Source organism: Mauremys reevesii, linkage group 3 (assembly GCF_016161935.1).
Source record: "Mauremys reevesii isolate NIE-2019 linkage group 3, ASM1616193v1, whole genome shotgun sequence".
NCBI classification, from domain to species: domain Eukaryota; kingdom Metazoa; phylum Chordata; order Testudines; family Geoemydidae; genus Mauremys; species Mauremys reevesii.
This window is the reverse complement of record NC_052625.1, coordinates 199033053-199043327: the sequence shown is the minus strand read 5'-3', so window position 1 is coordinate 199043327 and position 10275 is coordinate 199033053.

The window sequence follows — 10275 nt, the reverse complement described above, 5'->3', positions numbered from 1 at the left end:
GGCGGCCGAGGATCCGACCGCTGTGGTCGCTGCCAAAGAAAATGCCACCCCTCAAATCCTAGTGCCCTAAGTGGTCGCCTAAATGGTTGCATTGGCCCTGGGCTGACTTCGTGTTAGCTGACACGGCCCTGCCTTTTCTTGGCACTGCACCCTGGGGTGAAGCAGGCTCTATGCTTCCCTGATTGTAGGACATGTGGCAGCCTGGCCCTTATGCATGTCCTGCAGCATGGCAGTGAGGAAGGGTCTCTGTGTTCTTCCCCAGGGGACCTTGGGATGGGCCAGGCAGCATGTAGCCTCTGGAGTCGGTCCATTAAACAATTATCTCTTTCTCAGCAGGGCTCTTCTCCCAGGATGGGGGAAAGGGCAGCCTGAAAGAAGCGGGGTAGGGTTGATAGCCACAGGCACGGGGCGGATCAGCACCAGTAAGGGGGACTTGAGCCAGGGGATCCCAACACAGCAAAGCGAGCGTGAGACCCTCCCCATGCTTCAAAACTGGGGCAGCGCAGGCCGGGTTCAACTTGCCAGCCCTCGCTTTGCCACAAGGCTGCTGCTGCCTGCCCCTCTTGGGGCGGTGGTGGAAGGAAGCAGGACACGGGGCTAGGGAGATGGGCTCTGGGTCTATGGCACCCCCTTCAGATAACGCCCTGCTGTTGCGGCCCGAAGGAAAGGGGGCAGGGAGACGGCTGTGGTGTGTGGCTCCCAGTGCCACCTGTGCTGAGGAGCTGGCGGGCTGGATTGAGTGAAGCCCGGCATTGTCAGACTGTTAAAAAAAAATTCCAGAGAATGTATCCATTTTTATTCAAAAATGTTTAAAAAAAGGGTGAAAATTGGTGAAAACCCCAAACAAAGGGCAGTGGGCAGGGAGAAGGGTGCTCAACTCCCACAGGGTGCAATGGGTGGGGGGAGGGGTGCCTAAACCCCACAGGGTGTAGTGGGTGGGGGGAGGGGTACCCAACCTCCAAAGAGTGCAATGGGTGTGGAGGAGGGGTGCCAAACCCCAGCCTAGTGAGGCGGGGGTGTGGTGGTTACTCAGTATGTAGCTCTGAAGGGCTGGGGTAAGGAGGGGCTCTATCGGGCATGGAGGCCAATACTTACAGGGTGCCGCCTTCTGCACCCTTCTTGACCATGCCACTTTAACATGATCCCGTCTGTTTACTCTACTGCTGTGGAGATCCTCTGGGTGGCCCTGATGCTTGGTCGGGGTGCAATTTGTCCCGATATTTTGAATTCTTTTTTTATTTTGCTCCGCTGATGGGACTCCCTCCCCCCTAACATGTGTCCCGATATTTTCTTCATCCCATCTATCACACTAAAGACAGGGGTTGATTACAGTTGCTGAGCCAGAACAGCAGAGACAGACATGAGCTATGCCTCAGCCATTAAGTCACAGTCCATGTTCCAGTCATCACTGGCCTCTATGCATCCCCTGCCCTCTTGAGTTACGGTGTGTGCTGCTCTGGGCGTCTATTAGCAGATATATCCACGGGGAAAATGTTGGATTGCTTGATTGTGTGTTTAATCAATACACTTTCAACTTAAGCTTTGGGGGTGTTTGTCAAGTAACTGAGCAATCCCACCCCGACATAGCCCTGTCTAATGTCAGAGTGGAAGAGTTTATAATCACCTTTAACTCTTCACGCCTTCAAGATCAGTATCCATACAACAGGACGTAAACACCTTTTGAGGATCTGGGACTTGTCTATTGAGCAAAGCGGCTGCCCTGTCAGAGGGAGACAGCTGAGGCTCATCATGTCAAAGGGTAGAGAGTGGAAAAACAAAACTGGTGCTCTCCGAAATTACACAATCCCTGTGAGAAAGTTAGCTCGCAGCCTTCGGCCATTCTTACCGATGAGAACAGAGATACGAACAGGAGATGGGTTCTGGCATTTGGCAGTCAGGTTTTGACACAGCTGTTATATTTTACCATATACCTCATGTGTTTCCAGGCCCAGTGACACATTTTTAGATTAAGGGAAAATTAATAAAACAAAATCAGAACCAGAAATAAAGCCTCAGTGAGAGCACAGTGTGAGCCTCTCTTCTGTAACATGCTGCCAGTTTGAATGTAAGTGGTCTTACAAAATGGAGGGTCCTACAACAGACAGGCGGGAGAATTCCTTAGAAAGTTAGTGATGCAGTACCCACAAATCATAGTGATAAATCATGCACTGCAGTAACACCCTCATTCCTGAATAAAGCTGGTGAGGCCTAACGATGGGTGCCCAGGAGTGAACTCCATCGAGGACCGATTTTCCTCACCAGCCATCTGAGCACAGCACCTTAAGCATAGCCTGTGGGATGTATGTGAAAGGAAATGTTTTCATTGCCATCAACATCTCTGAACCTATATGGGAATCAGGGCCACCCAGAGGATTCAGGGGGCCTGGGGAAAAGTGAGGGAGCTGCAGCACTTGTACTCACCCAGCGGCGGTCCGGGTCTTCGGCGGCATTTCGGTGGCGGGGGCCCTTCAGTTGCTCTGGGTCTTCAGCAACATTGAAGGGCCCCCCGCCGCTGAAATACCTGCCGAAGGCCCGGAGCACTGCCGGGCCAGGGCTCGCAGGGGCCCCTGTGGGGCCTAGAGCCGGGCGCAAATTGCCCCACTTGACCCCCCTCATCTGGGTGGCCCTGATGGGAATAGCCGTCTGGACTGGAGAAAGGGGATATGATCTGTGGTGCTGCATTTGTATTCATGGCTGTGAGTTTGCTGCAATTCACTGTTAACAATGGGACTTTGCAATATACAAAAACCTGTAGGAGAACACTTCAATCTCCCTGGACATACAATAGCAGATTTAAAGGTGGCCATCCTGCAGCAACAAAACTTCAGGACCAGACTTCAAAGAGAAACTGCTGAGCTCCAGTTCATCTGCAAATTTGACACCATCAGCTCAGGATTAAACAAAGACTGTGAATGGCTAGCCAACTACAGAACCAGTTTCTCCTCTCTTGGTTTTCACTCAACTGCTAGAACAGGGCCTCATCCTCCCTGATTGAACTAACTTTGTTATCTCCAGCCTGATTCTTGCTTGCATATATATACCTGCCTCTGGAAATTTCCACTACATGCATCCGACGAAGTGGGTATTCACCCACGAAAGCTCATGCTCTAATACGTCTGTTAGTCTATAAGGTGCCACAGGACTCTTTGCTGCTTTTACAGGAATTAAAGAGTAATCTTTAATGAAAGATTATGTCATGTGATGAAACCTCCAGGAATACGTCTAACCAAAATTGGCAACCCTATTATCCATTGCCTGCTTAGTCTCACTACTGGCATGTTTTTGGGTGTTTGCTAAGAAGTTAAAGTAACTCTCATCTTGCTCAATCACATTCTCTGTGTTTGTCCATTGCTTGTTCAGTTCATTCTACAGAACAGGAGGGTGAACATTACAAACCTGATGAGTTGTGTTTTATCTAAATCGCCAACATCGACGTTCTCCACCATTTGATCAGAGTTGACAAAATCAGTAGTTTCAAACAGGTCTTTGGAGGTACCATAGTGCATCCAGGTGCTTTTGGGTAGCTGTCCACTTAAATCAACTCATACAGATGTCCACAGAGTGTGGTCAACTCTTCTTAATCAGATTTTAAGATCATTATCTGATTAGTTTCAAGTCACTATTTTTGTGAATTTCTCCAATGTTACTTTTAAGGGCATGGATGGAGGTTAAGGTTAAATCCTTTAGATGTATTTAAAAAATATTTTGTTCATGGGAACTGCATCGCTCCCATATTTTGGAATGTGTATTAAATTCATAACCTAACTCCAGTAATAACTGGACGAGCCTTTCAGTGAACCCAAGCAGGTCTGTCCTGTCCCTCCCTGTCACACCCTATTAGAAATGAGTCTTCATAGATAAGAATGAAAGAAAGACTCAGTTCCCCCCACACCCACCCTTCCTGCTCATACACGGACACACACACGCAAATGGATGCACACGGAAAACGCAGGAGCAATGTCCTTATTAAAACCGGACAATTTAACAGCCTGTCTTTTTAAAAAAAGATTGTGAACGTTGCTTGCCATGAGCTGAGCTCCCCCCTCCAGGATTTCAGCAGCAGGTTCTTTATTTTTTGCAGCATCTCATAATGAAATCAGCGCAGATTCCAAGCAGGTATTCACCTGAGGGACACATCTTGAAAGCCTCCACGCAGTAGCCGTCTACAGAAACACAGGCAGGGATTTCTCTCATTTGACCGTACCCTGCACAAAGGAGAAATGTTCTGAAGTTGTTTTATTATAGTAAGTGGAACAGGGTGAGATTTTTCAGATGAAGAATTTATTCAACTAAAAAAGCCATTTTGGTCAATCCCAAATTATTCCTAAATTGTTTCAGCCAGTCACAAAGTGGTTGAAGTTGAGCTGCTGCTGTGATTAGCCCCGTGATTCACGCAGTCAGCTAGTGTGCAGCAGACCCAGATTAAAATCTCCGCTCTAGAGCAAGCCCCAGATAGACTCTTTCAGTTCTTCAGAAAAATTCAGATTTGGTTCAACCTGAATTTAACATTTTTTTTCTTTAGATTTTTTGGAACTGGCAGCAAACCGAAAAAAAATCCATTATTTGCCCAGCTCTGTATGTAAGTGCTTTTGCTTTCTTTTTATAGATGGGGAAACACAAAGAATAAAGCTAAACTGTTCAAATGTGGATGCTTAAAAATAGACCCCCTAAATCCATAATTAGTCTGCTAAGTAAGCAGCACAGTTTGCAGATGTGTCTCTGCCATGTATTTGGGTGGCTTAAGGGGCCAGATCTGCTTGCCGGATATTGCACAAGTCAATATCAGACCCAGGTATTCCTGCCTGTTAGGACTGTTCTCAGAGCAACATAGCAGCCTCATACACACACACATCCCTTCTATAATGCCTGCAGTTATTTTCTCTCTCACCTGGATCAGGCTGGAAGAGGAGGACACCAACCGCAAAAAGCAGATACAGGCTCCTCATAGCTGAGGATCGGCTGGGGTCTCAGTATCACTCACTCACTCCAGGGAAGACACACCAGGCACAATGAGTTGGAGGGTTGACTCTGGGCCAGATGGAGACAGAGTCCCAGTATTTATAGCGCTCTGGGGCTGTGAAAGGCTGAAGTGAAGGATTCTTGCTCTGATGACTCTGATGTAACCTGTAACCAGAAATTCCAGTAAATGCCTTGAACAATCAGGTAACTGGTATGGCCACCTAAATCCAGAGAGGTGATCATTCTTCTCTATACAGTCACCCAGGCAGCTCAGAAAAGTCAGAATCTAGCCCTTTGTTATTTCTACTCACACTCCAGGTCCCTTCATGTCACTGTTCTGTCCTCACTGGTGTTTTCCACACTGCCCAGATTAGGGCTAAATTGTGCCTCTGGGCAGAGCTCTCAGCAACAGCTGGTCTTTGAATCCTTGTGGACAGCACATTGACAGCCTGGGGGAGCCCAGCGACAAAACCCAAGCGGTGATTAATTACCTCTGCCATTTTCAGCTAGGCTGGGATCAGTGGTTTCTGTCACAGTTCAGTAAGTGCTTCATTGACGGTGGGCTGGTCTACATGAGGAACTTCCATGAATATAGTGATGTCTCTCAGGGGGAGGTGTGTGTGTGAACACCCCTGAGAGCTGTACTTAAACCAAACTAACCCCTGGTGTAGACAGCACTAGAGTGATGGATGAATTCTTCCATCAGCCTAGCTATTGTCTCTCAGAGAGGCGGATTACTGACACCAATGGGAGAATCCCTCCCGGAGGAGGGAGTACCCCTCCCCCGCCTCCTCCCGTAGGTGTGGGTAGCGTCTACACTGAAACATTACAGTAGTGCCCCTAGTGAAATGCCAAGAGAGTTAAAAGTAGGGCTGTGAAACGCCCCTCTCCTCCCTTCCTCCACTCCCAGACTCACACAGTATTGGAAACAGCCAACCTTTCCTCCCCCTCCCTGAACACACAACACACCTAGCCACCTGGACACATTCATACACACACCCAAAGGCAGAGGCACAAGCGCACACAGATAGGAGGATTCACGCCCTAATTAAGTGACTGTGGTGCAACAGCGTGACGAGGGGAACAAATCTCTCTCAGGCCGCCCTCTGCATTTTTGCAGCCCAGCAGCTTCTCCGACTTCAGCAGCGGCTCTTCCCAACATCACAAATTCCAGCACAGAGGGGCAGGTCCTTGACGTTTTCAGGAGCCTTCCCCAACCTGGACAAGAGGCCTGTCCCCTTGGCCGGAGCCCCCAGCAGTAGCCATCCGGGACAGGATGCTGACCAGATCTATTAAAATTAAGAAGGCCAGGGCAGCCTCACCCAAGGACCTGCCCCTCTCTGCTGAGGGGTAACTACTAGTGTAGTTTGTACTCCGCAGGTCAGCTCCTCAGCACCACAGCAACCTCACTGCTCCTTAGGTGCTGGGTCCTGAGCCGGCCAAGTTGTCCTCTGGCAGCAGTTGGGAAACTGCAGATTGCACTCCCACCAAAGGGACACAAGCTCCTTTCTCAGTATAAAGATCAAGCCCAGTCTGGGCCAGTGTTGAACTGCATGTGAGGGAGATAATGGCACCTCCTGTCTAGCTTTGCTGCTACTGAGCAGGCCTTTTGGAGCATGGCGCCCCCTACTGGGGATGTTGCTGCTGATAACTGTGCCGGAGGAGAGGCATGTAACTTCTTTCTGGCACCTGCAGAAAGACAGTCCATGCGAGACAGGTCAGTGGCGACGGTAGCTGCACTGCTCATGCCTTCTACATCGTTCTCATACCTGTCCCTCTTTACATGCAGCACAGGGTGCAAATGCCCCCTCACTGAGCCACGTCTACTATATTTCAGCACATGAGGATAAGAATTTGGTGTCCAGCTGCCTCTGTTGTGGATACCCCTGTGTGGGAGCACCACAGGAACTCAAATACTGCAGTGATGGGGGGGCCCTTATAAACTCTTAGATTGATTAATTTGTGGCCAGACTGGATCTTGCTGAATGCCTTGATGTCAGGAGAGTCAATAACCTACACCACTGGGAAGTGTTGGGAGTGAATTTTCCAAATCTTTCCCACATCCCATCATAGGTGTCCTCTGTACACTCAAGAGCGGGAAGTAAATGCTCTTTCCTCCCTCAGCACCCATCTTACTGTCTGAAAATCACTCTCTAAATATTTTTTCCCCCTCATCTGTAAAATGGAGACAATTCTTCCCTACTTCTCAATAGCGTAGTAAGGATTTGTGGACTAGAGCCTTAGCTCATGTGAATCAACCTAAATTAACCTAGATGGGTTGAGACCAGCTGAGGATCTCGCCACTAGTTTTTGAGAAGTGCTTTGAAGAAGAAAATGACCTAATCTGAGGCCATGTCTACACTGCAAACTTTGGCTGACACAAGTTACCACCGGGTACAACTGCCAAAGTTTGCACATCACTCGTTTACATGCATCCTTGGCTGCTTGCGTTGGTGTTGCGTGTACTCACCAGGAGTGCTTGTGTCAATGCCCGATGCGGTGAAGCACAGGTAGGTATCCCAGTGTGCCACGTGCTGCCATCCAGTGCAATTCCTTCTGGGAAATTATTGCAACAAAGATAATAGCAACAACTTGCCCAGGGATCTCTGGGAGCTAGAGGTCAAGCTGCCAGCATGCCACTTGCTCTAATTTTTGTGCCCTTTTACAAAAAAAATCCCACAAACCCACATGGCATTTTCAGTGTCTGCCATCTCTGATGGAAGCCTGGAGCCTACAGACCTCTGCACTATTCTCATTACCATTGCAAATACAGAAGACACCGTCTTCCTGTATTTGCAGACCTGCGGGAAGTACTGCAACAGCGGGGGACATGATAAAGGGTTTGAGGACAGTTTACTGAGGGACATAGCAAACAACAAATCAAGGTTAGTGTTCATGGAGCAGCTGCGGATGTTGGAGCACCAATTCTAGGCCCGAGAAATGAGTACTGACTGGTGGGATTGCTTCGTAACACAGGTTTGGGATGAAGTGCAGTGGCTGTAGAATTTCTGGATGCAAAAGGCCACATTTCTGGTTCTGCGTGCTGAGTTTGCCCCAGCCCTGCAGCACAGGGATTCCAGAATGAGAGCTGCATTGACAGTGGAGAATCATAGAATCATAGAATCTCAGGGTTGGAAGGGACCTCAGGGGGTCATCTAGTCCAACCCCCCGCTCAAAGCAGGACCAATCCCCAACTAAATCAAAAAAAAATTGTACCCGGGTCTCCTGCATGACAGGTGAGGATACTAACCACTATACTAATGAGGAATCAAGTGGTGATCTCACTGTGGCAACTTGCAATGCTGGATTGTAACCAGTCAGCAGGAAATCCTTCTGGAGTTGGCAAATTCACAGTAGGGACAGTTGTCATGCAACTTCAGGGCCATTAATCATCTTCTGCTGTGCAGGACTGTGGCTCCTGGCAATGCACAGGACATAGGGGATGGATTTGCAGCAGTTGGGTTCATTGCATGTTCATATTTAATAAAACATGATGTCAAACAACTAATTCAGTTGAAGTTTTATTTAAGTAAGACAAGCAGTACTTAGCACAGCACTATCCAGAATACACACATACCAATTTCCGTAACTGGAGAAGTGATGGCAGTGTACTTCAGTTCACTTCTAAATAGCTTCCCAAAACTCACCCTTTATATAGTAGTTTAGAACAGAGACAATCTTTTCTCATACTTTTTCCCAGGGTTGGTTTTGCTGACAGCTAATGACATCTGTAACCATATTTAGCTCTCAATGACTTAGACACTAACCGACATATCACTTAATGGTTGGCTGTTGCATTGATTACAGAACACATCTGCTATCCAAATGCTCCTTGTCCCTTTTGTCAATTCCTAATTTTAACAATTACAGTGCCTCTATGAGTATCCTTATCAATTACACCATTTTGTCCCTTACAACACACATCTATAGTTCACAGTAAAGAGACCAAGAAAAAAATGACCTCTTGACCCATGTTCATGATATCTGGTTTCCATAACTGATAAGCTAAACGCATCTTTTGATCGATTAGTATCTTATTAATCACAGAAAACACCTTCCCCATATCAGTTGCAAGTGGTCTTTATTTGAGCTAGGTCAGCTACGTCACAGTCAAAGCAAAGTGCATAATTAAGTACAGTCCGACTGATTGATTACAGACATTTCCCTGAACATTAGTTTAACAAAGAGCACCAAAGTCAGCTAACATTCCTCTTAGGTTTGACTTAAAAACAAAGAATTATAAACACAAGGCATAATGGGACTTTGACTCTCCTACAAAGAATCCAACGGTTATGGTAGTTTTGTTCATTTACTAACAGGTTTCTGCACTGCGGTGGGGTGATAGATGGTACACATACATCCCTATTTTGGCACCAGCCCACCCCGTGTCAGAGTACATCAACAGAAAGGGCTACTTTCCTATGGTTATGCAAGCATTGGTGGGTCAACGGGGATGCTTCAGTGATCGCATGGTGGGCTGGTGAGCGAAGGTGTGTGACGCTCGCATCTTTAAGAACACAGGACTCTTCAGAAAGCTGCAAGCAGGGACTTTCTTTCCTGACCAGCAGATTACCACTGGTGATACTGAAATGCCAACAGTGGTTTTGGGGGACCCAGCCTACCCCTTGCTCATGAATCATAGAATCATAGGACTGGAAGGGACCTCGAGAGATCATCTAGTCCAGTCCCCTGCACTTCAGGCAGGACTAAGCATTATCTAGACCATCCCTGACAGGTGTTTGTCCAACCTGCTCTTAGAAATCCCCAATGATGGAGATTCCACCACCTCCCTAGGCAATTTATTCCAGTGCTTAACCACCCTGACAGTTAGGAAGTTTTTCCTAATGTCCAACCTAAACTGCCCGTGCTGCAATTTAAAGCCGTACACTGGCCACCTCCAGAGCCCCAAAGGAAAATTCAACTTACTGGCTGAGCAGGTGCAGAATTTGCCTTCGGTAGACTTAAGGGACACTGGCAATGTTTACTGACTAGTTAGAATCTCAATGAGAAAAATATTCCACTGGTTATAGCTGCCTGTTGTGTCCTGCATAGGCAAAGGGAAAAGCTGCTGCCAGGATGCTGGTGGAGCGGCTGTCTGCTGACTTTGAACAGTCAGACACAAGAGCCATTACAAGAGCTCAACGTGGAGCTGTGCAGTTGAGGAAGGCTTTGAAACAGTCAGCCACATGCAAGTCCTGTGTGCTGTGAGTACCCCTATACATTCTGCAATATGTGTTGTGAACTAATAAAGATAAATTTAGTCTCCAAAACTAGAAATGTATTGAATGGAAAAATCAGTGCAAGAAAAACAAATGT